This window comes from Halichoeres trimaculatus, unplaced genomic scaffold (assembly GCF_033239565.1).
Source record: "Halichoeres trimaculatus isolate MK-OKI-2021-1 unplaced genomic scaffold, fHalTri1.1 fHalTri1_scaffold_6, whole genome shotgun sequence".
Taxonomy (NCBI): Eukaryota; Metazoa; Chordata; class Actinopteri; order Labriformes; family Labridae; genus Halichoeres; species Halichoeres trimaculatus.
This window is the reverse complement of record NW_027437184.1, coordinates 3,882,357-3,909,782: the sequence shown is the minus strand read 5'-3', so window position 1 is coordinate 3,909,782 and position 27,426 is coordinate 3,882,357. Positions and strand designations below refer to the sequence as shown.

The window sequence follows — 27,426 nt, the reverse complement described above, 5'->3', positions numbered from 1 at the left end:
GTTGGAGACCCCTTGGTTTAGATCACATGGACGCAACCTCTAAGTGACTTATTCTTATAGCTAACTCCACCATGAGGAATCATAAAAAGATGACTGAACATGAAGTCCTTCCTTCACCAATGCTCATGCACATGAACACAAAGAGGGGAGCACCTGGTGTCAGCTGTTGTGTCTGGCTGAGTCTCTGCTGGGTCTCTGCTCCTTATTTATGAGAGACTGGGCACCTCGCTCGGCTTCTCTCACCTATTGTTCCCACTGTCAGCGCATACAGTGACATTTCTACACCTGCGGGGTGTGAGTGTGTGACAAGTGCTCCAGAAAAGCGGTGTGTTTGTCCCACAGCTCTGCTGACTGCCGCTCTGAAACAAGACACAGAGCATTATTGTTGGCTCACAGATACGATCAGTGATGGCCGTTTGTTGGCTGCGCTAACACTCTCTCACGCACTCACAGGTTTGTTACATGTAGTTCCCAGATAGCAGATCCAATCCTGTTATGAAAGCTCTGCCCTGTGGCTCAGCAGGCAAAGGATCATGGGAGGGTGAGGATAAATGTGCATTTAGAAACATGTATGGAAACCACGGACTTTCTGTTAATAAATCTGCATTGGTTAACTCATGTTTGCCCCTGTGCTGTCAGAGAATCAGTTCACCAAAGTCTGCTCGTCAGCTAATTGAGATAAATTCTGCGTCATGGGAAAAACTCAACCTAAGGGGGAAAGAACATAACTTCAGTATCAGATTTCATGGCAATTTCCCCCAGTACTTATCTGTTAATATGACCCAAAAAATGTCAACTTGCTGACGGCTGTGGGAGGAAAATATCAAGAGGATCAAGTCACCGAGATTTGTCGTCCATGAACTCTGATGTCAGCTTCGTTTTTCGTCTGATACATGACGTAGATTGTGAGATATGATGGTGGAGTTTTCTGTTTCTGCTGATGGTGCTGGAAGAAAGTTATTAACATACAGAGACAGTTTGCGTCATTATCCCTTATCAATCAGAGCAAAATCTCAAAGTAACCAGTCTTAAGTTATGAGCCAATTGATTAATTGATCATTAGCGATTAATTAATTGATAATTATTAATTAATTAACTAATAAAACCCTTTTAAGGTTTAAGATTGTTTTCCGTTTTTTTTTTATTTTTTTTATTATTATTATTTATTATTGTTACTATTTTTTTTTTTCAGATTGATCATATTTGGATTGTTGTTGCTCATTTGTACTCCGTATTAAAATGTATCTGTCCTTTTCAAATGTCACTGCTCTCATACTTTCCTGTGTCCTTTACACTAGCATTGCTGTTGACTTATACATCCACAACAAACTCAAAATCAAACGTAGTGACTGCTGTGACTTTATAGAAACAGGGAAAAATACATACAAGATGAACTCAGAGCATGGACAAAAGGCTCTGTTCTAAACTGGATCTGGCTGTACTGGGAATCAATGGGCCTTGAGGTGGGCTGCTAGAAAGACCTCATAAAACCGAACCAAAACCGACCTTCTGCCATGTATTTCATTGGATGTATGGGCAGAGGATGTCCAAGTGTATTGGAAGGCTAAAAGCACTGTGATTGGCTCATTCAATTTTGTGGGCGGGGCTTAGCTATAGCTCAGATTGCTGCAAAGCTCTGTTTCAGAAACAGACCAGTGATGTCACAGAGACTAGGTCTATTCATCCTGAACTGTCTCCTTAAAAGTGAGTCAAATCAGCTGTACCAGGCCCAGTTTTTGTAGAGTACCCTGATGAGTTTTCCTGAAATGCTAAAAATGTTGATTCTGTTGATAAACAGAGCCTCATTGTTGTTGTTGTTGTCTGGTTTGCGAGCCTATTTCAGAGTGTTTACCAGGGATAGACATGGACATAATTATATCCTCAGGAAGTGTTAGTCATGCTAAATCTAAAAATAAGGATTGGTAATGACTCAGAAGAGGAGTGCAAACTATGATGTACATTGTTTATGTCTGTTTCTCTTCCCTCCTCCGTCATTTCAGCAGACTCTGAACCAAAGATTTACCATAACCAAGAGTTTCTTTCTTGTGCCTGTGACGTGACTCATGAAGCCCAGAAGTTACATAATAATAATCTTTTATTCCTAAATGCAAAAATGTGTGAATTAAACTAAATGAGTAATTGATGTTATGGAGATGTTGCTGCCAGAGTGACGTCATGGTGCTGCTCAATCTCTGATGGATGTTTCCTCTGTCGAGATAAGTTTACTATCACACATCATTATCACACATTACCTCATCACATCCCTGCCATTAGCACCAAAGGAAAGCATGTTTTTAAAAACTCATTTTGATTTTTTAGCTTATTATGAATCAGTACTAAATTTGGTTAAACTTTACAGATATAATGCTGTATTAAGTCACAAGTGTAAATACATTTTGTATCATTCTAAAAAGATATATTTTCATTGGAAAAAAATGCTGCCAGTGTTGCAGAAAAATCTGCAATCAGTCATAATTTTTCTCCTAGATCCTGTCTGCCAGCATCAGGTGAAGCTCTTCCAATGTGGTGTTGGTGTCTGTTGTTAGCTCTGTTAGCCATGTCTGTGAATAGCATGATGCTACCCTGCCCTCTGGTATTCCCTCTGTTGCTGGGTTAGCAAGGCTAGCTCCTCCATATTAATGGAGATAGATCTTACGTTCCCAATAACGATGGATGGAAGGACAGGTCGATGTCGTCACTTCCTCACCTCCTTCTACTCACCTTGTGGGGAAACATCCGGCCTTGCACCAGTTAGCATTGATATGCTACAGGCTGCTAACAGCTGATTTCACATGTAAACAATGCAGCCATGGTTACATGTAGGATCTCCAGACAAACACAGGAGCAAAAGTAGTAAAAATATTGCTTAAGACAAAACCAGTTTGTCCCTGAGAAATGAACCACATAAAGTAATGATCCACTCCAAATACAAAGATTATAAACAATAGATAAAAAATTACAAGAAACGGACAAAGAAGACAGAGCTGTTGCAACAGGCAGCCACAACCAACAGGGTGGCGCCCAGCAACAGTAACTCAAAAACAATACTTGCATCGGTATCGTAAACTAGCCAAGACATGACAGTCCAAAGATAGATTGACTAATTGGTTAATTAATACAAAGAGTGAGACATTTATTTCCACACTTAACTTACTCCAACACACGGGCTTAATAACAGTTCATTTAGCATCTCAGAAAATGATGGAAGGCTCTCAGGCTAAATTGTGCATGAAAAATTACTCCAGGTACAGCCACTCGTCAAGTATCAACTCGAGTATCAACTCCGTTGTGTTGGCATTTTAGTTTTCCTTTCCTTACATCGTTGGCGCTGTGGCAATTAGACAGCCTTATTGGCTACAATATACAGATGGAAGGTTTACATGCTGATATAACTGGTAGACGAACTCAGTGGCCATTTGTGATTTTAAAAGTAGTGAAGTAGATTACATGGTGTAAATTATACTTTAGTATGGGTAAAATTACACACTTAGAAAAGTACTTGTAAATACCACTGATGGTAAAGTTTGATTTGAAGATTTATTTTCCTTCCACTTACCTTTAGAGAAGTCTGAGTGTTTTAGCAGCAGCTGCCTCCTGTCAGCACTGATGTCTCTATCGGAGGAACACGACTGTATTGGCCAAGTCACCTGTGGAGCAGAGAAACGTCCAGCAGCTGCTGTAAATCAGAGCACACAGATATGAAGCAGCAGCAGCTGTGAGCGTCGGGGGGGCTGCTGCAGCTTATTGGTTTTTCCTCCTGATTTGCTGACATGCCTGCGCTAATATGTGCAGATTCATGTGAGGGTTCAGGCTGGTTTCAAGCAGAAGTACATGTGCACGAAGGCTTACGAGGATAGTGTCGGGAGGAGGGGGGCTGTAAATAAGGAACACCCTGCCTGGAGATGAGATGAAATAGATAAAGACTAAACACAGAGTCCCTCAGGTGGTGGGAAAGAAGAGAAAAACTTGAGTCCCTGGCTGGAAAACATGAAAGGATGGCCTTTAGTGGTGATTATCCATCAGAGAGAAGATAGAATAGCTGCTGTTAAATGGCAACACAACCAAAAATAAATGACCTTTTCCCCATGATTCAAACTCAGCCTCATCAGTAATTAATCTGTGAGTACAATGTAATTATCACTGTTCGGAGCACGGGTCAAAAGCTGAACAGAGAGTCACCGCTCCTCTTCAGAGACGTGATGGGAAAAGATCCCAGAGTGAATCAAGAGACACAAATAAAAACATACATTAAACGATGAATCAATCAGCCTGCGTCATGCTTTAAGTTGTTTCACTTTTTAATTCCAGCGTCCCTTATTCGAGTTGTGAATTAGTCTGAAGTCTCCGTGGGACGCCGGCTCATAGCGCTCTACATAATAGTCTGTTTTTCACACTGTCAATATTTGCCACTCACCCGTCAATCAAATTCTCCTCGGCTGAAATGTTGTTCCTTTAAAAAAGATCAGACAGCTTACTGCAGCTGCATGTTAATTAACAATGTGACAGCAGAAATTAAAATTTCCCCCGGTCCCATCAACATCTCACATCAGCTCTGCTCCTCTGTCAGACCCAGGCACCTTTTAAAGCAGCTAATGAGTGTTTTCATAGTAATGATGTGACCGTGTTGTGCAGGTTGCTCCAAGTAATTAACCTGCAGAGAGTTACTCCAACAACCTGCAACATCTGACGAGCCCAACTGAGCTACAAGGAAGATTTTAGCTTGTAGACATGGTGGAGACGATCTGCTGCAGCTCAAAGTGAGCATCAGAATGGAGAAGAAAGGTGATTTAAGGGACTTTGAACGTGGCATGGTTGTTGGTCTGAGTATTTCAGAAACTGCTGATCTACTGGGATTTTAACCCACAACCATCTCTAGGGTTCACAGAGAATGGTCCCAAAAAGAGAAAATATCCAGTGAGCAGCAGTTCTGTGGGACAAAATGCCTTGTTGATGCCAGAGGTCAGAGGAGAATGGACAGACTGGTTGGAGCTGATAGAAAGGCAACAGTAACTCAAATAACCACTGGTTACAACCGAGGTCTGCAGAAGAGCATCTCTGAACACACAACACGTCCAACCTTGAGGCAGATGGGCTACAGCAGCAGAAGACCACACCGGGTGACCCTCCTGTCAGCTAAGAACAGGAAACTGAGGCTACAATTCACACAGCAACACCAAAACTGGACAATAGAAGATTGGAAAAACGTTGCCTGGTCTGATGAGTCTGGATTTCTGCTCCACATTCAGATGGTAGGGTCAGAATTTGGCCTCAACAACATGAAAGCATGGATCCATCCTGCCTTGTATCAACGGTTCAGGCTGCTGCTGCTGGTGTAATGGTGTGGGGGATATTTTCTTGGCTCACTTTGGGCCCCTTAGTACCAACTGAGCATGGTTTAAAGTCCACAGCCTACCTGAGTATTGTTGCTGACCATGTCCATCCCTTTATGAGCACAGTGTACCCATCTTCTGATGGCTACTTCCAGCAGGATAACGCTCCATGTCATAAAGCTGGAATCATCTCAGACTGCTTTCTTCAACATGACAATGAGTTCCCTGTACTCAAATGTCCTCCACAGTCCCCAGATCTCAATCCAATAGAGCACCTTTGGGATGTGGTGGAACGGGAGATCCTCATCATGGATGTTCAGCCGACAAATCTGCAGCAACTGTGTGAAGCTATCATGTCAATATGGACCAAAGTCTCTGAGGAAGGTTTCCAGTACCTTGTTGAATCTCTGCCACCAAGGATTGAGGCAGTTCTGAAGGCAAAAAGGGGTCCAATCTTTCTGCATCCATTAAAACTCCTCATACCTTAAAACCGTCCTTGGTTTTGATGCATTTTACTTCACCGTCTGCAGATCCTGCTTTGTTTGTTGCTGTGACTCCACACCTGCTTCTCTGATCTTTATTAGCAGCACTGCTGAGAAAAGGAGCTCACATTTAGTATCAAACCCCAGGCAGTGCTGACATTTAGTTCCAGGAACCTTTTACCCTACTTGGAAATAAAAGCAGAACGTATGACTTGCGGGCTTTTTCACGGTGGATAATTTGGTTTGACGCAGAGAGAAAAGCTCAGGTGTGACTAAAAACGTTGACAATGGCTGTGTTCTGTTCAGGACTCCCAGTAAGCCATGGAGCAGCTAAATGGTACTCAGCCATTGTTACTTTCAACTTGTGTACGCTTTCTTAGAGTATGTTCTGGAAAAATGTGCTTATTGCTTCATCTTATAGCTTCATTTAACCCCGTCATCCTGCTCTTCACAGAGGGTACTTTTCAGCACCTTCTCCTCCCATCCTCTCTCCTCTTTCGACTCTGCCATCATCGTGTAGCATCCAACCTCTTCAGGGCACCTCAGTGAGACAAGATTATACGAGCAGATGAGGAACAAGTGAGTGTGATAGCTTCTGGAGGAGCTCACGGTGAGAAAGCACGCTGAAGTCTCACATCAAGTGATGTCACGTAGGCTCTAAACGCCACCACTCCAAACCAATTATTCTTTATGCTCACAATTTGCACAGCGCCTACTTTGTAGAGCCTGTGATAAGCATCTGAAGACAATAAACACACTCGGTTACATGCTGTTTCAACATAATGTGCCGTAACCTTGTGTGAAATAAATACTCGCATCAGAAAACAGAATGTGTTGTTGTTCATCGTACAGAAAAATCAACATACACACAATTCTTCACAGCTCTGTGTGATATTATTGTGCAGAATACAAGATGAGACAATAAGAGATGTTCATCTTTCCTTCAAATCACCTTTTATTTTTCATATCTCGGATGAATACACTGCAAAAAAATGAAATCTTAACAAGTGTTTTTGTTTTATTTTAAGTAAAAGTTGTCTTATTTGTCTCAATATAAGCCATCTTCAAGGTATCAGTTAAAGACAAAAATGAGCTCTGAATTGTTTGTAACAAGATAAAGAATTATGGGAAGTGCATGTAAAACAACCATCGAGCAAATCTCCATTTTACAAAAAAAAGCAATAAGAATTATAACCAGAACTCCTTACAGACATCCCTCAGATCCACTGTTTGTAAAATTACAGTTGTTGAAACTTAGTGACTTCATAGAAAACAAACAACAAAACTCTGCTACTGCCCAACACTCAGTGTCATTTTGTCAAAAGGAAAAGTAGTTACAACTTAAAGGAATTCAAAATATTTTTGTGCTGTCAAGTGATTAGAAAATTAATCAAGTTTTTCAGGTGTCTACTCTGTGATTAATCATGATTAATCAATCAATCAATCATGATTAATCACACATTTCCCTTGGGCTTAATAAAGTCTATCGATAAAATCTATCGAAACAAAAGAAGAATTGACTTGAATTTTGTTTTTAGTCGTGCTGTCAAACGATTCAATTAAGTCAGGTTAAGTCAGGGTTGCTGTCGATATTAATCATGTTTCATTTTTTATGAGCAAATACACTCAAGAAAGGAGGAAATATTTTTGTAATTTACATGTTAATTACGCACCTCTTTTTATTTATTTATTTATTTATTATAATTTCTGAATAATTTTTATTTTTAATTATTTACTTTCATTATATTTTTGTTTATTTATTAAATTGTTATTAACTTATTATTTATTTACATATTATTTTATTTATCATAATTTTTGTTAATTATAATTTTGATTGGTTTTTCTTTTTTTTCCTTTTCATTCATTCATTTATTTATGTATTTATTTATGTATTTATTTATTTATTTACATATGGATTGATTGATTGATTGATTGATTGATTATATTTAAATCTACCTAGACAAACTGCCCAAAATGTGTTGCCAGAGATATTTGCAGATGAGTGAATTGAGTTAAAAAAAAAAAAAAAAATCAGATTAATCATGATGATGGGATTAATCGGATTAATGTTTTAATTTTGATAGCCCTAAAATATTTACAAAACCAAGAGTCAGAACAACGAATAAAAGAACAGAGTACCACAGTCAAAAGTGTTTCTTTTTGGAACAAACTGTGCAGACATTTCAAAGAGGCCAAAACTTTTAGTATCTTTAAAAAACTTGTGTTTTTCTTGTTGCTGCTTTTTGTTTGTTCTGGTGAGCTTTTATGTCTGTGAATTGTTTTGCTTTTCATTTTGCTCCAAGAACGATTTGATAGAAGGTTAATATGACAAACTGGCCAAATAGTGTAACTTCTTATGTTTGTGTTTTGTCAAGTGTTGAGTTAACGTTTTGTGAGAAAAGGGGCGGAAACAATAACAGTTTTCTTCTTCCTGCTCCTTTTCATTCATTTCCCTTTTTTTTTTCCTTTATATTTTTTATATAACAACATGAATGAAATAAAAATCAACTAAACTAAACAAACTTTTAACTTGTTACAAGCAATTTTTACCTCATTTTTTTTTTTATCTTTGAATAACTTGAAATAAGACATATTTCTGGACTGGTTGGATGAATGTGGCTCATATTAAGTCCGAAAAGACATTTTCTACTGAAAATAGACAAAAACTCATGAAATTATTCTATTTTTTTGCAGTGTATTCTTACCCGGCTGTTTACACAGGGTGAAACATGAATGATCAGCATGTCAGGAGTGTCCCTTAAACTGCTAAAATGAATGAATGAAACTGTTTCTCACTTATCAGCGTCTCCTCCTTTAGCTAAATAGCTAGACATAACATGAAGCATCTCAGGAAACATTTTCTTGTCAGTTTCTCTGAACAGGAGCAGAAATCTCTGCAAGAAGCCCAGCAACTTTGATTGGCTGTAATTCATTATCTCCCGGTAACTTTTCCTCCCTCCGTCTCCCCCTCTTCCTCCCCCTCTGGTTGGCTCATGTTTTATGGATGCTAAGTGGTAAAGGATTTACGAGGAGTTTAGTTCACTCATCCCTCGGTGGTTGCACTTAAAATATTCACAGTTTAGAGCGTTTTGTGCCTCTAAGCGATCCCTCTGTGGATCTCAGCTACATTATTAGCTTTTATATTTGTTGTGTTTTATGTTTTTTGACTTGGAAATGAACTGGATGCTTTGACGCCCCTCCCTCTGTAAAGATAGGGCTGGTGTGTGTGTGTGTGTGTGGTGTGTGTGTGTGTGTTAAGGCTGGTGGCTGCTGTACGGCTGACTAACGGTCACAGTTGTATTTTACCCGTCTGTCATTTGCTATTTCCCATAGGAGCCAAACAGGAAGTCTCAGGCTGCAGCGTGCACTTAATGAAATTGTGTCGCTCCACTTCAGTTTCTCTCTGTTGGATTTGACGTGTGTCACCCATAAAAACTTACACTGAGGATACATTTTTGGCTGATCCTCTCTGATAAGATGGGTCTGGAGCAGTTTGTTAGTTTACATTTATACACGACAGGTTGTAATGAGATTTTTAAATTGATTGTCTCCATTGAGATGTTTTTGTTTTTGCTTATTTCAGACATCTCATTTTGCACCATGTTTGAGTTTTATGTGCAAAATAACATCGATAATTTAACAGAGGTCCTATTGGTAGTGCTTTACCATTCAGCATCATATGTATCATGTTGTACGGTACCATGCCTTATCATTCATACTGTAGCGTTGTGTTGTACCGTGCTGTAGCGAGTCGTGCCACACCATGTCATTTCCTGTTGTTTGGTGTGATATCTTACCACCTCATTCCCTCTTATATCATACTCCACCTTACTGTAGTGTAGTAGTGTTAAGTACCATATTGTGTTGTTGTATCGTACCGTACTGTACCGTGTCATATATTTTATACTATACTGTCAGGTACCATGTTGTGTTGTGTTGTTCTTTATCCAAGTGTATCCCTTCATATTACACTGTGCTATGTTGTATGGTACCTTACCCTACCCTTAGGGATGGGTACCTTTCACATTTGAAACGATACGGTACCGATGCCCGGTACCTGGCAATCGGTATAGGTACTCAACGGTACCAATTTTCAGTACTTTTTGGTGCTTATGTGGTAAAGAAATATAATTTTGTTTAATAATAAATTAAATTAAAAAAATCAACTTAACATACTTATTCTTCAGTATACAATCTTAAAATGCTGCGTTCATGTCCACCATGGAAAATTGCCTTCCCATCCACGCCCTCACAGTCACAAAGATGCATCTAGGTACCTAATCATGGTACCTTTTGATTTTACATGAATTGGTACTCGGTACTTTTGACAGAATTTGGTCGGTACCTATAAAAGTACCTGATTCGGTACCCATTCCTAAATGTCCAGTATCTGGCAACTGGTATCAGTACCAATTTTTGCTACTGTTGTGTGTTGATCTGGTAATAAACATGAATTTCTTTAACAATCAAATCTCAAAGCTTTTCAGTTTAACATATTTATACTTCAGTATATAACCTTGCAATGCTGGGTTCATGTCCAGCATAACTGTAGCGAGTCTTGTTGCATCTGTACCGTACTGTCTTATGGAACTGTTCCGTATTGTATCAAACCATACCATACTGTGCCATGTCATGTTGTATTGTACCATGTTGTGTTGTATTGTATATTATCATTTCAGTTGTATCTTATCATTCTGCATTGTTCTGTATTGTACCGTATCAATCTGTACCGTACCAGTCTGTATCGTATGGCTTTGTATGGTATCGAGTGACATGGCATGGCCAAAGTTTTGCATGGTGTTAGAGCCCAAAAGTAAAAATGAGCCGAGATTTGACAATGACTCATAATGTAATGTAAAAAAATGTGATAAAGCTTGAAATTTAATAACTGGTTGTTAAAGTAATAAAAGTGCAGAGTCCAAAATGTTATAAACGACCCAAAATGCATGTATTTTTTAGCACAAAGTTGTTACATTTAGGCTTTATCACATTTTTTTTATTACATTTTGGGTCATTGTCACATTTTGGTTAAGATGCATATTGTTTATTCAACATTTAACATCCTGTGCATCAGTGACATGCACAGACTTTTGAAGGCCAGGGGCAAAAAAATAAGGAAAAAAGACATACAGCCCATTCTTACCACTAACTAAGGCACTAAGTTCTGTGTGTTTTTGAGGCACGTTTGCACATTTGAGCCACCAAAGAAGACAATTTCCATGTTTTAAACAGCCAAGGGGGCAGTTTAGTGTGTTTAACTAGGCGAAAAAGGTAGGGCGATTGCCCCCCTTGCCCCACCTCGGTGCACACCACTGCCGTCCATCCTATGCAGTACACTATTGTACTGTATCTACATTCTCTTGCAGGTTTCTATGATATTTTACCTTTCTGTCCCACACTGCTGCATGTCATGTAATACTGTCATATAGTTCCCTGCTTTGTTGCATTGTGTGGTTGTTTTGTACTCTGTTGTATTGCTCTGAATGCTTTGTATTATATCAGAGTATTGTATCATATGATATGTATGGTGGTGTAATGGTGTTGCAGTGATTCTGATCTATGACCAAATGTGGTCTTGAAGTTATTTTTTTAGGGCTTGAGTCCAAGCTGTGACACAAAAAGGCTTTCCCTTATTCTCCGGGGATCTGACCTCTCACTGGTTCCTATAGCGGACTGGAGGCGGAGGGGAGGAGGAGATGGAGGAGAGTGTAAATGAATTGCAGCACAGAGCTTCATCTTCTCTCCCCGTGGCCCTGCACCACCGCTCTTTAACCCCGGGCATGGTGGGAGAAATAAAGAGTGGAGCACACAGAACACGGAGCTGCACAGCTTTATGTGTGATCATGTGTGTGTATGTGTGTGTGTGTGTGTGTGTGTGTGTGTGTGTGTGTGTGTGTGTGTGTGTGTGTGTGTGTGTGTGTGTGTGTGTGTGTGGTGAGACATTGTTGGTCAGTGGCACTCATGCATTATGTGGGAATGGGCTGCAGTGATGCCCAGTGGGACTCTCCTCTCTTTTTGTCTCTTATGTGAGTGTGTTTGATGCCAAAGGAAAAGTCATGCGCACAAACGCCTACATGCATGCAACGTGCACTTGAGTGCACACGAGCACATGGTGCGAAGGCTTTATTCAATCTGACACACACACATAAGCACGGAGAAGGGAAGAAAGGAGTCAGCGTGTGTTTCAGCTGAAGCTGAATGGCAGCTGAAGGCAGAATCTTGATGCTATATTTATATTTCATGTGGAGTTGTATTAAAGGGTGGCCCTCTTCCAGATTTCTGCTGCTCTCACCTACTTGTCCTGTAACACTGAACTACTTTAGTCTGTTTCCTGTTTCCTGTGACCCAAACGGTTTGACTCCTTTGTCTGTTGCAAACAGAAAATCACAGAGAATGGTTTGGATTGAGTGACTTATGGGGATGCACAAAATTGGATTTTTTGCTGATATCTGACATGCAGATATTCAACAACTCATTTAGTCGATACCAATACTGAAATTTTTTTCTGTGCACATAATTGCAGAGATCAACTCTCTTCTTTGTTGGAAGTAGCGCAATGTTTTATGGTGCATACTCTGATCACATTTTGAATATCATATTTATTTATGACTTTCAAACAAACAAATATCCAAAAGAAAAATCCTACCCGAAGCTGGATGATTCTCTTTGTGAGAAAACCATAAAAACACCCTCAACCAAGGGAAATCCCAATTTCATAATTGACAGTCAGTTAACGTTAGGGGTGGGTATCAAATTAGGTACTTTTATAAGTACTGACCAAAGTCCATCTGTAGTACCAAGTACAATCAAACCATACCATATTTAGAAAGAAAGTGGAAGAGTAGGTGATTTTCCATGCTGGACATGAACACAGCATTGCAAGTTCTGTATCAAAGAATAAACATGTTAAATTGAAAAACTTTGTGATCTTATAAGTGAAAAAAATAATGTTTATTACTACATAAACACACAAAAAAGTACCAAATATTGGTACCATTGAGTACCGATACTGATTGCCAGGTACGAGGCCGTATCGCTTCAAATGTGAAAGGTCCCCATCCCTAGTAAACATAACCTCTGTTCACAGAGAACACATGAGAATTGCAACTGTACGGCCAAAATTGAATAAAATGGTTTATTTTGGTAGAAACATGTACCTTACAGATAGAATTTTGTGTGTTGGCAGATATCTGGTATTTTATATTTAATATGCCTATTCGAGGGATGTCCCAGTACAAAGTTTTGACTTCTAACCTGATCTAACTCTTTCATGATATGTTTTGCTGATACCAATCCAATAACGATACCTTTCACTGATGTTGTTAAAGACATGTTAAAGAAACGTAGACATAAAAATCAGATGATGAGTCCTTAGCTTCAATAGTTTTATTACTTCAGGTTACAGGAAATGTTTGATGAGAGAATAAAAGAAAGAATTGTGCTCTCCCCACTTTAAGCTTTGCTATTCCATGTAGTCATTTGAAAGTAGGGATGTCCCGATACAGGTTTTTGACTTACGATCGGATCCGATTTTTTCATGATATGTTTTGCCGATACCAATCAAATACTGATACTTTTCTCTGATAAATCCGTACTCTGTTGGGTGATTTCGCCGTAAATGATGAATCATATTTGTTGTATCAAAGTGAGCACTGTTGGTACCTCTTGGAGGAACATTCACTTTACAAATGTTGCAAGATGCTGTTTTACTATCATTGCTTTCCAAAGAAAAGTAGTCTCACATGGCGAAATGTTTGCAACGTGGTTTGATTTACAGCAGCCATAAAGCGTGACAGTGCTGAAAACTCGTGAAAACTGGTTCGGTACCAATCACTTTACAAAATCTGATGTGATCTGATCCTCCAAAAACAGTCATATTGTATCCCGATATCGATCAGGGTATCAGATCAGGACATCCCTAGCTTTTACCGATAGTATGTCGATAATATTGTGCATCCCAGGTGACAGACTGAACAAATTTTGTTGCAGATGCAGAAAGTATTTTAATAATTGAGGAAGAAATGTCTTCATCCTGTCTGGTCTTTGGGAAAACAAAGAAAGGCAAAACATAATGCAAACAAAATGTGCTTTTTAAGGTTTTAAAATTGCATTTTTAGATTTTAAAGTTAAATAAGCTCTGATGTTGTACATGCAAACGCTAAAGGTGGATTTTACAATGCATGTTGTGTAGCTCTACCTCTGAATGTTTTGTTTTGATGCCTTTGAGAACTAAATCCTGTGAATTCTTCATTTCTGCACAGCAAAGATGTGAAAAGCTGAGAGAAAGTCATTTGTTTGTACATGAAGGGATTTATTTTGCAGAGCTGTTCGTTCCCAGAGTGTTTACACTGCTTCTGTTTAAGTGTAAATCTGTTTGTCACTTTGTGTTATCGCCATAACTGAAGTGTTAATACGAGGCTTTCTGCGGGGCGGCGTGTGTCCCGCTGACACAATTGGAACCTGTTCAGCTGAGTCATTAAAGCTTAAATAAAGGGAAAGTGTGCTTCAGTGAGGCCGCTCCATTGTGTCTGACAGCAGTCGTGTCAATAGAGGTGTTGAAATAAGAGCGGGAACTGAGCGATTGCTCTCTGCTGTGATGCCGGTCAAAATGGCCGCCTGCCCGGCGTGAGCGCTGCGTTCGCTCGCTGGAGTACTGATGGTTTCTTTTCATCCAGACTGCTCAGACAGAGGTCTGTATTGATTTTTCCCCTCTGTTGAAACTATTACACACACAAAGGGGCTCCAGTCTCCTCCTCCATCCCTTTTTCATAAACTGCCCCCTCTCATGTTGCCTGGTCCTTTGTGAGTCGATAAAGATGTCTTACTGCTATTACAAACTCTGAAGGAGCTCATGATGATAGAAAATACTTCCATCAATGCTTTTTACAGCAACTCCACTCTTCAGATCTCACTTGGAAACTTTCCTTCACTGAATATATCCATGCAGGAGAATTTCTGTCGGTCAAAATGACCCATAAACACCCTGCTTCAGTCTTCCTCATCCATTCACATAACTTTGAAAATCTGCAGATTTAAGATCCAAACTTTTCACATTTATTTCCACAATCATAAATGAGAAGCTTGGCATCTAGAAAGTGCAGATCCATCCAATAAAAAGCAGCTTTGACTCCTCTAAATATTAAGAGATCTCTCATTTCTCCTCAGTTTCATACTCGTTTGCATTATTCTCACAATCGCTTCACCAACCGTGTCCGATCTCTCCTCTGTCCTCTGTCGCTGCTGCTCTGCACCTGTGCCACGCTTCAACTCACACCCCCACCACCATCTCCCCACCATCCACCTGCAGACTCTGACTCAGGAGTTTAAGATATAATCTCATCCCCACTCAATTTTCTGCATGTAGAAAAAAAAATAAACTGCTAGGAGGGATGAGGTCGGAGCCTGGATGCTGAACTCAAACAATTTTCTGCTGCTGTGAAAAAGTTTTAACCCAATCAACATGCATTTTCTGACTGAACCATAGTTTGGAAAAGTTTCTACTCACTTTAATGTCTTTAATGTTGGTTTGTTCAGTCTTAATTACAACTGATTCACCATCAGGTATCATATTGGCACATAAAGCTCAATATGTATCTCCATGTGCCTGATCGTGGCTTTTAATTCAGGCTATACGTTTTTTTCAACCAGAAGGTTCAAGAACTTTTAGTTCCTGGAACCACATGACCTCTGTGACCCATTGTTTGTCTGCATTTCCTCAAAGGCCGACAACCCAGGTTGAGAAAAAAAAAAAAAATAATAGCATCACATTGCCAGACCAGTAGGGGGCAGTGAGACAATGACAAAGACCATTTAGCAAAATGAACAGGCTGGCATCTCTGTGAGCAATACTACAGTTAGCCTGTTAGCACTGAGGAGATTCAGCCTCTGCAGATGGATGTCGACACTAGTGGTGAAGCAGTTGCTCGGCAGAGTTGTTACATAAAGCTCGATTCTAACCAACTGATCGACCGTTTCCACGGTGCATCCTTCTCAAACAGCTCTACACCAACATTAAATCCTCACATGATGAGATTTTGACCCTAACTTGGATGATACTCTGTGTTTGAACAGCTGTTGCTAACCGGTTTTGGTTGTCAAACGTCACAACTGAATGACGGAAGCTGATGATGATTGGCTGGCACGGGTTTTACATCGTAAAAACACTGCCAGATATGGGTTTCAAATGCCTCGAGCAGCATGTGGACTGAAGTATTTCTGAAAACGGATGAGGGGGCAGTGCTTCCCCTAGGTTTACAGCCTTTGGGGGTGGGAGGTTCTTGTGGTAGTTTTCCAGCTCTCTGTCTGCTATACGGAGTGTGCTGGTCTGTGTGTGTAAATACGCGCATTTGTTTGTGTCTGTGGACTAGTTGGGGCAGAACTTTGCTGTGTGCGAAACAACGCAGGGAGAAATGTGTCCTCTCTTTCCTCCACCTCTTCATTATCCCCAGGGAGACCTCCGGGAACATGGGTCGGGGGTTCGGGGATGAGGTCGCATGGAACAGCCAGGCAGGGCCAGTGGAGGTGGATTACCAGGGAGAGGCAGCAGGCCTTGATTGTGATCTCCAAAGCTTTCACACACTCTCCTGCCATGCTTTTGAAACCACAGCTTATTGTTTTTCAGCTGCTCTTTTGGGCTTTCCGTTCCCTCAGCCAGTCAAAATAGTCCAGCATCTGGACTCGGGCGTTCACACGGCGCGTCACAGGGTGAACCACGTTTAAAGTCGTGAATTCGCTTCTGGTGTGGCCGTGGCATTAAAAGACATTTTCTCCCAAAAATAAGACAAAAACACTTAACAAGATTTCAGTTTTTGGGGGGAGACATATAAGGCCTCAAAGAAGTTTACCAAGCAGTTTAGTTTCGTTTGGTTCGTCTTGGTGCAGCACGCATTTTTTTACAGATCCCCAAATATACTTTATGGGACTCTCGTTGGGGTGCCAGACTAGACCAATCTGATCCCAGAAAGTGAAGCTACAACATTGCAGACTGTTGATTGGTTGAAAGAATCGTCACTTCCTGTGTGACAGCGGCTACTGTATTCATCCCGGTGGCTCACAGTCTTCTCTGAAACAAAGCTTGATTTTTCTTTGTATCAAGGAGACACGTGCCAATCAGAAAGAAGACGAATTGTTGTAAGAATTTCCATCGTTACTCTTTGTTTACTGTGTCGCATTTTTCTTCTTTGTTGGATTTATTAGCGGGGTACGCTGTGTCGCGCTGCTATGATGGGTCAATTCAGCAAAACTTGGAGGAACAAACTGCTGTGGATCATTTTCAAACAGCCTCTTAGATATCATACATTGAATCTCTATCGAAACCTGAGTGAACATACATTTATCCAAAGCATCATGAACTATAATTAGACTTTACAGCGTCTAGTTCTGCTGGTATGATGTATTTAATGCATCTCTAACCACAGCTCTGCTCGCTGACGTACTGTCGCTGCTGTCGCTCTTCACTGAGCTCCTTTTATTGTTCCTGTGATTAAACAAACAAATAATGCATCTGATCAGGGCTGAAAAGCCTGATTGATCTCCATGAGTTACAGTCGGTGAAATCCACAGGGCCGTAAATAAAGCGGGCTAAATATAGCTCTTCATCACTCTCCGGCTGATTGATAATTGATTTAAAGGAATTGAAATGAGTTGAGATGCAAAGAATTCGCCGTAACTCAAACTTCTCCTGGCTCCGACGAGGCTGGTGAAGCTGTTTTTGCTGTAAAAACAGGCGGTAAATAATGGAGTTTTTTTTTTTCCTGTGCGGCTCAGATCGATGTATCGACAGGGCAGAGGTCGCTGGCTGTCATCAACAAGCTCGCCCTGTGCTGTGCTGTGGGCGGGGCTTGACACCTGGGAGGCTGAGGGGGAAAGTGTGTCACTGGCACCAGACCAGATCCCCTGATTTACGCCGAGCACCGATGACGAAGCAGTTTATCCGCCAAAAGTCCGGCTCAGTGACAGGATGAGATAAGGGGAGCTAGCTTCACTGTACCGTGGCTTAGCTTAGCGCCACGGTCCGGTACGCTGCACAGGTCTCACCTCGCAGGAACTCACTCACATGAGGTTGATTTTTTCCAGAAGAGACGCAGCGAGCTGCTTTCAGACGAGTGTTATGTAAAATGACAGGAGAGCTTCTGCTGCAGCGCTCTGTTAGTGTGTCACACGCACAGCGTCTGGCCCATTGATCACAGCGAGCCACAGAGAGTGTGTGTGTGCTCTGACCTGTTTGTGCAGTGGTGTGTGAGGTTAGCGGATGCAGTTTCAGGGTCACTGCTGGTGTGGGACTAAATGGACCAGTCCAGGAGGCCAGGCTGTCAGCAGCAGGCCGCCCTCTCGCTGTCAGTAACCCTGCTGTCACATCAGCACCGGGTCATGTGGAGCAACCTGCTCGCTGCTGCTTGACTCTGATGGATCGCTGCTATCGGCCTCGTCTGTCTCTGGACGCCGCAGCGCTCCTGATGTGGAGTGTTTCTCAAATCACATGGGAAGAATTACAACTCAGGCTGGAAGAACAAGTCGATCTGACAGTTTCCTGAAGTTACGTTGAGCTTTGAAACTCACCAAAAAACACACATCACAAAGTTGTGTGTCCATAATCTGTTTACCATAAGCAACAACTTGGTTGTAGCATCATTGCAAAGAGATTTAAGTCGACGCTTTCCTATTTTTCCAGTTTTGTGTCATCACTTTTATCAAAAACTAACTGAAAAAGAAACTACACTTTCTTTAATTGTCTTTTTTGGTTCCATTCTCTTATCCTGATCTTTGTTAAAGCAGAACAGAGTAATGAATTAAATATCCATGAATTTAGAGAGATATTTTGAGAAATTGCTGTATTTCAAGCTCCTAAAGTCAGGGTCAGGAACCATGCGTGCAAATGGCACCAGGGACGGAGAGGTGTGTGTGTGTGTGTGTGACCCCCTTAGATTTACAGTAATCCCGATTTGTCCCCCTTTACTGTCCCTACAAACATGGAAAAACATCGCTGCTTATTCAGAGGATTAATGACCAGTTAGACTAATTGAAAAAATTGCAGCGCACATAGAGAGTCCGACGTTTCAGTGCAGCTAAAGGTGCATTCAAAGTTGGATCTCCAACTCATAAAGTCGGATGAATCTCACCAGCCTGACAGAGAATTCATGTTATGTGCAGAGGTCTAACTCACTGCTTTAAACTGGGAGAAAAATACAAAGCTAACACTCCCCCTGTTTAAAAACTGGTGGGTGTTTTATCATCAGTATTAAATTCTAAATTTCTACAGCTCTTCTTTGGTTTGTCTTTGCTCATCTGTTAGAGCCAGAGAAATGTTCCTGTTGTTTATTTTGTTCAGATTTTCCCCGTTTATCAAACACTGTGGGGACCTGTGAGCTCATAAACGCAGGATAGGTCATGTGGTGTGCGAAGGTTGGTGTATTTTTGATGCTTTTATGATAAGAAAATGCATTATCAAGATAACAGGGAGGAAGACTAATAGCTATCAAGAGGTCTTAGCACCACAGGAAGTCCAGGTACGCTAAGAGGTGAAGTGGCATTATGGTATATCTATATATGTACTATATACTGTATACAGGAAGACAACAGGCACTTGAAGCAAACACTCCCATCACAAGATTTTTACATTTCATTAGTTTTTGTGTATTTTATCTTATACTTTCAGCATATCTGTTCGCAAACTAGTCAGACTTTTTGAAAGCACAGTTTTGATGTGATGAACCCTAAATTTCTTCTTGAAAATGATAAAAGAAGATTTTATTTTTTTTTTTCTTTTATTTATTTACTTTTCTTTCTTTCTTTTCTTTACTTCACTTTCTTCTTTTATTTACTTTTCTTTCTTTCTTTCTTTCTGTTTTTCTTTCTCCAACATCTTTTTATTGCATTTTGGCACAAAATTTAAACAGAGGTTACATATCAGCAATCAGTGCATTAGATTATAAACCAGAATTCGCCCACTCCAATCTTATAGAATAAATAAATAAATAAATAAATAAATAAATAAATAAATAAACAATGATAATAATAATATGAAAGAAAAACCCACCCAGACAAAAATATCAAAAAAAGAAAAGCAAATTATTACTTGAAAATTGCAATGGAATAAATAAGATTACAAATAATACCTTTAGTAATAATAATAAACAGAGATTAAAATAGAAATTTATTTATTTATTTATGTATCTATTGAGATACATATATATATATATATATATATATATATATATATATATATATATATATATATATATATATATATATATATATATATATTTCTGTATGTATTTTTTTTTATTTATTAATGAAACAATTCATTTATTGATTTTATTTATACCCCAATGCTACAATACATAAGACCTGATCCAAAAATAATAATAAAAAAAAAACAATAAAAAATCAGCTAAATCTTCCTGATTTGTATTTAGGTGTATTAAATAAAGTTTTGCAAAACCAGAACTGTGTTCAAAAGTTTGTTTTGCTGGCATTCTGCTCCAGTTCTGACCATACTAGGATTGTGATTTTAATCAGGATCTGGTTTTCATATGACACATGTGCAACAACAAATTTTTGAAGTAGGCTTAGACACAATCAGTTATGAAGTGGTTGTATTTATAGTGGTGGATTTCTGAGTTTTTTCCAGCTTTAAATGAGGAGAAAAAGCATTTCTCCTTCCTCAGGGTGAAAGACAAAGTGTCCTGGAGGACTACAGGAGCAGTGACTGACCCTGTGACCCCCTCACGCACCGATGAGCCGGTCTGAGCCAAGCCTCAAACTGTTAATGGTTTCAGATGAATTGCCTCTATTTTAATGAAATGGAGAACACTCATCTTCGGCCATTTGGCGTGATCTGCAGCTCCGTACTGTACTCAGGTCTGTGTGCCAGCTCCTCTCTGTGCCGATTGCTCCCATTGGCAGCTCCTGGATGTCTTCCTGAAATCTGACCTTGAAGGAATCCTTTGTTTCGCTCACACACGGTGGAGAAAGTTTACAGGGATACTCCATCAGTAGAGACGCCAAGTGTGAGCAGGAGCCAACAGGACAGCTGCTCCAGGATTATCAAACCCGACCTGCTCCTGTTTCTGATCAGGGTTTTCAAAGTTTCTGAGTCAGGGGGACTTTCCTGTAACACCAGGAGAGAGTAACATGCTTTTACCTGCTGCTTAACTTTTCTGATGTGTAAACTTTACCTGAGCATTTAGACTTTGATTCAAACTTCTGGCTCATCTCAAAGGGAAAATGTTGTTTTGACTGTGCTCTGAATACTTCATAGCTTGGTTGCTTTACATTTATATACTTCACTGAATAAATTTGTAGTAGGGATTTATTTATTATTTCTAACATTATTTATCTGAATTTATTTTTTTAATTTACTTTTACTTTTTATTTTCAATTTTTTATTATTTATTATTTAAGATTTATTTTATAATTTATTTATGTATGCATGTTTTTATAATTATTTATTTATTTTAATTATTATTTTTATTCATTTAAATGTTATCATTATATATTTTATTAATAAATCTAATTGTTTTATTTCTTTTGATTCATTTATAATATTTTTATTATTTATTTTATTATTAAATCTATTTAGTCTAATTATTTTTATTCATTATAATATTATAATATATTTATTTTATTATTAAATCTATTTATGTTATTTATTTATCTTATTTATATTGGTTATTTATTTATTTATTTATTTATTTATTTATTTATTTATTTAGTTAGTTATTTTATTTTATTTATTTATTTATTGTATTTTTTTTATCCTGAATTTCCCCTCAGGAAATATAATAAAGTATTTTCTATTCTATTTTATAATTTTTATTACATTTTTGCAAATTATTATTTGTATTTTTTTTTAAATTATCTGTTCCCCGTAATTTCCCCGTATAGAGACAGAGAGCAGAGATAAAGCATCACATCGATAGTGTCTGTCATTGTAATCATCTCTTTCTAAACAGGATCTCAGACATGATGTATGTTTTCAAGTTAAGACTCCATTGATTCTCTGAGCTGGATCGATGGTTATTCAGCTGTAAATAAAGCCAGCGTTATTATCTCCATTTGTACGGACAACATGAAATAATGACCACATTATAATTCATATTGTCACAGTCCAATACTTCAGCATGTTCTACCTGAATGAGCTGCTCTGTGGATGGAGTATTTTTCCTTCTGGAGATTATTTTGATGACAAATGAGCTTAAATCCTACTTTAACACATCTGACCAAAGGAATTTTACTTATTTTTGAGTTTAAAATCTTTTATCCATCATAAGTCAAAATTGTCATTCATAGGATGCTTAGTTTAGAAGTGAAATAGTTACTGTAAAATAAATGTAAAAACTTAATCTTCAGAAAGGAGATGAACTTTAGTGAAACAGGCAGTAATTAGAGACAAACACAGCAGGGGGAGACAAAGTTTGAGAGGTTCTGATCTCAGAGCAGCAGCTCTCAGAGAGACATGTTGGTTTCTTCTCATTTACACCAGACGTTAAAGCAACTCAACATCTGCAGAGAGCTGAGGGTTTAAAGACACATTTCAGTGTGAGTTTGAGAGTGTGGTTTGTCCAAACTTAAGAGGGGACATCAGTGGGCTTGGGGGCTTTCATTTTACAACTCATGAATTATAACTCTAAACTGAATCATGTTTTAAATGATGTGAACATTTACATTTTCCTTAACATATCAATTAACTCCATCTGGGCTAGTTGTTTGAAGCTAAAGCTCTGTACATTTAGCAGAAACTCAACAAGTTTTATCAGGATGTGAAAATGTGAGATTTCATAAAACACATCAGAGGACACAAGACTAGAGATGGTTACTGATAAGATTTTATTGATACTACTGCCCTCAATGATTCTGCTTATCGATCAGATTCTTTATCAATTCCTCCTGTTGATTTTCTCTGGACAAAGAGTAGTTAATATTTATGTGATTTTTTAAGTGAAAAAAATATGAAATTGGTCATAGAATCTGGATATCTATGGATGTAAATATACAGAAATAAGTAAAAAATGCACATTGTGATGTTAATGTACTGTTTTGTAATATGTTATTGACTCAAATAGGCCATCTAGTGTCTCAAAGTGGTAATAGCTTTATTCTAAGTTGTTTGGAACCTTGCCGTACTTTTAAGTCCAACCATGAGCCTGCAGTAACTTTTCTTTCATTTGCCTGCAAGTATTTTGATATTTGAAGTTTTAAATATTGTTTAAAGAGAGTTATTGTGAAATGTTTTTGTGATGACAGTTGAAATTCTATGCTGAAGCCAAAGTTATACCAATGCATGCTAACCCCTAGCATATCAATGCAATTTTTCATACATGTTAGCATCAAGATAGCAGTATTTTGTTTGTATCGTTGTGGTAAATAAGGAGATTTATACCATATTGAATGTACTGAATAGGAGCCTGGTGTGAGAGAGTAATGCACATTTCTTCATGAGTTCAGTTCTTCAGTAAAACTTGAAGCAGAAAATCCTCTCGACGTAACATCTGGCAGCTCCTGCACGATGTATATATGAACGAATGCTTTATTTTGATCATGTGAGAGCAATATGAAGAGGAAAAAGAGAAGATCATCAAAAAAGAGCAAATGAAAACACAAAATAAAAAAACAGCCTTAAAAACCTGACCAAACCAAACCAAACAAAAAAAAACAAACAATTGAAACAATATTAGCATGTTTGAAAAGGAGCAGGAAGAAGCATCAGCTTATTTAATCCTACCCCTTCTAACTCCTAAACATATTATCTTCTGCTGACCAGGGACTCTGCATGATTTAAATTAATCTTGATCGAGCAACATACATCAACATTTACATACATGTAAAGAGTTGATAAGGGAATCGTTGGGCAAAGAGGCAAAGGATGTCGATGGATTGAAACATTTCTTATTGATTCTTAACTGGAACCGATTTTTCAATATCTACCCCTACACAAGAGAAAATCATAGCAGAAAAAAATCAAGATCAAGACTGCAGGACCTGGAATATTTGGGGCTAAAAACGTCATTTGCAGCTCAAAATAGTCTCAATATATAGAAAACAATCCTGATAAAATCCAGATTGCGATCCTGCCTTAAAACATCCTGAGAAAATTTCCCCATATCCCCCCCTAGTGGAGAACATTTTCCTTTATGCTGCACGTAACACTGCAGAAAACTGACCACTGATTTGTGGTCATATTTCATTTTCAAACAGCTTTATAAAAAACTCAAACATCCATCTTTTTTTCCATCTTTCTGTACAACCTGTGCTCTGCTTTGACTAAAAATCCCCCTGAACGCAGAGAATGATGCATTGATATGTGCTTTTTATACGTTGTTAGGATGTACAGAGCTACCAAGAGGCCTCTCACCACAACATCAGAAAATTCAGACGCTAAACCTTTGCCCATTACTTATTTCTGTTATCAGATGAATTCTAAAAGGGCTGTAAGTCTTCGGGAGCGGCTAAAAGCTGCATCCTGTTAGCTGCAGAGCAGAGCAGTAACGTGTGGTTAAGATCTGAGTGCGTTTCTTTAACGGTCGTAGGAGCATTACCCGCCTGTGGATGTGAGGGAGAAGCAGATAAAAGCTGTGTTATTAAAACCCTCTCCTCTCCTCACAGCAGAGTCTCGACACTCCGTGTTTCTCCTGGCTACTTCCTGCACCTACATGTACCTTAATTGTGTGAACAGGAGAAGCTTCCCGCTCTTTTCTTCTCTTTCGTCTGTTGTCTTGTTTGTCTCTGAGGGAGAGGGAGCTGCAGGCGGATCAGGAGAGACGCAGACCCTCTCTCTGAGTCTGTACAGTGGAGTCGTAGTGCACTCTGCGTGGAAACATCGGGTTTGTCAGTAAAGCAGCTCTTTTGTTTGCTTCCCCACCCCCCGTTTTCCTTTAACAAGAGCCACATCTTCAGGCCCGCTCCGACTCTCCTCGTACCCGGAAACTGGCAGAGGACGCTCATTATCTTTTCTTCTCTCTTGTTGTTCTGCGTGAGTGTAAAAAATGGGCAATTATGGCTGTTTCTGTAGTAGAGAGCCAACCTTTTCCATAATGAGGAGATCTCCTAAAGCACAAACACTCACTGCGCGTGTGTGTGTGTGTGTGTGTGTGTGGGGAACAAATGGTGTAGATTTTACGGAAATACAAAGTTTCCCTTTAATTCAAAGTCTGGGCGATGAAACACGACAGACGAAGGTTGAGTTTGAGCAGTTTTGATGTCATGAAGCGGTGCAGTTTGGATGCGATGCGTCGTGTTAACAGAGGGGAATAAATCCACACAGCGGCGAGGAGAATAATTCAGCTCGCTGCGGGGAAATGTTGCTGTTTGTGAGGAGTTTGAGATGAAAGTGTCAAAGGAAACAGATGTGTTTACTTTTGATCTGTGTTTACGGCGTTGAGCGTTCCTCTTAAAGGACTTAAAGTGGTAATCAGCAGGATAATGGTTTGTTATTTTGTCTGCTAAGCGCTCACCGCCGTGGTGATTTTTTTGCACCGCGTTTCGCAGCAATCAATAGTCATTCAGAACAGCCGGCGCCGTCGTTACCTTCATCATCTCTTCAGGTGAATAAGTGTAAAATATGATGGCGGCTACCACCCGGGCTAGCCACTTAGCGCTCCTTCTGTTTATGCAAAGTGAAGAGTCAATTACAGAGGAGATTTGTCTGTCTGGAGACCAGCCCCTGATTTGTGCGCTCATGTTTTACTCCAACAAAGTTATCATCAGCAAAATCAGTGATAAATTTAGAGACGAACAAACAATCAACATGTTTGGTTTGGAGGCGTAGATTTAAGTCAAATCAAATGTTTGTTGAGGTTGCAGAGGCCGGTCAGAGCAAATAGTTATTTTCCTCACTATATTTAAAACAGCCCCGTTATTTACTTTGTAAACAGCAAATCAAACAACTTAGTGCTTATAAATCCTATTTACTATAAACATCTCTTAAATGTCAATGCTCCATTAAGGTTTTTCTCCGTCTTTAGCAAAGTGTTTTGTTACGGAAGCCCTAAAAGGCCATTACAAAAAACATTTTATTTTATTTTATTTTATTTATTTTTATTTTATTTATTTTTATTTTTCTCAACAAATTAACTTTTTAGTTTTCTGTTTTCTCAAGATACAAATCTTTATTTCTCAAAAACAAAAAAAATGTCTCTTTTTATCTTCAGGAAGTTCATTTTCAAAATAAAATAAACAAATAAATAAATCAAAATACAAAAAAAAAAAAAAAACATTTTCCTGTGGCCTCAAGAGAGCAAGATTTATCTCTTTATCTCAAAAAAATATGAGAAACCAAAATATGATCAATCCTAGCTTTTTAGGACTTTTGTTGAATTTAGAGGAGCATATGATTTCTCAAATTTCAGTTGAGCCCTTAGAAGTTTATACAATTAAATACATTTTATCGTCTGTCATCCGAATCAGAAATACTTTCTTGATCCTGGGGGAACATTTGGTATTGCAATCGCTCTTCATATAATAGAGCAGTTGGAAAGCTAGATGTAATGGGGTCATAAAATAAAATAAGTGATAAAAAGATAGCAATAAAGTAGCAGAAAGTACTTAAACCAGATTAAGATGTGAAAAAAAAACTATTTACATTTTTTTTATCATTTATATATTTTTGTCATTATTTTCTTATTATTAATAATTATTTTATTATTTACTATTTACATTTCCTTAAACTATCAAATTACTGTCAAGTGTTTTCACTGGATGTTGACGCGTTTCCTCATAATCTCTAGAGACAACCTGCATTTTCAAGATCACATGATAATTTCTATCATTTTATTTTCTTTAACTAATGAGAAAAATTATCTTGTTATCTCTCAAAAAAAAAAGTTTCATCTCGTTATACCAAAAAAATCTGAAAAATAAAAAATAAAAAAAATGTTCTCGATCATGACCTTTCAGGGCTTTTGTAGAATTTAGATGAGAATACATTTTCTTTAGAGTTAGCTGGGAACTAGAAAGTTGTAGGTTTTTTTCCCTTTTCTTTTCTTTTCCTTTCTTTTCTTTTTTTCTTTTTGAGATTTTTTAATTAATTTCAGCTGTTTTCTCACGATCTTGGCCACATTTTCTTGTTTCCTTGAAAACTTCACAGAGTGATTAAATTAAAAAAATGATCCCATCATCTCAAGAAATCAGAGTAACTAAATTTGATCTTTGAGGATATCTTGATGTGACCTTGACCTTTCAGGGCCTTTTTTTTTAGAATTTAGAGGAGTGTGTTTTCTCAAAAGTTAGAGGAGACATAAAATAACAACAGTACTTTTAAATTATTGTGTTTTTCTGTCTGTCGTGTGGGAAAAATGTGTATGACAACCGTGCAAGGTACCAGACTGTGTTCTGCTTTTGAAGGTAAAAACTGAACGGCAGCCCACAGCTGTGAAAAAAGAAGCCCATGAAAAAGCACAAAAAACTGCAGTTCTTCAAGATTCCACTAGAGGTTGAAGAAACCACAAACATGCTAAGCTGACAAAGCTGATTTTAAAGCATAAATAAGCATATTTGCACCAGTTTGTGTCTGAAGTCCATGAAACCGTGACTTTCAGTGTGACCAAAACAGAGATCCTGAAACATTGGCTTTGTTTGATTTCATGTACTAATCTGCTTTTGTTTTGTTTTTTCGCCCT

General features: G+C 38.6%; 1 protein-coding gene across 4 annotated transcripts in view; it reads left to right on the top strand.

The window, feature by feature from the left end:
- The window catches only part of LOC141791930 (glutamate receptor 4), a 220,000-nt gene that overhangs the window by 83,715 nt on the left and 108,859 nt on the right, over window positions 1-27,426 (top strand). The window lies entirely within an intron of this gene.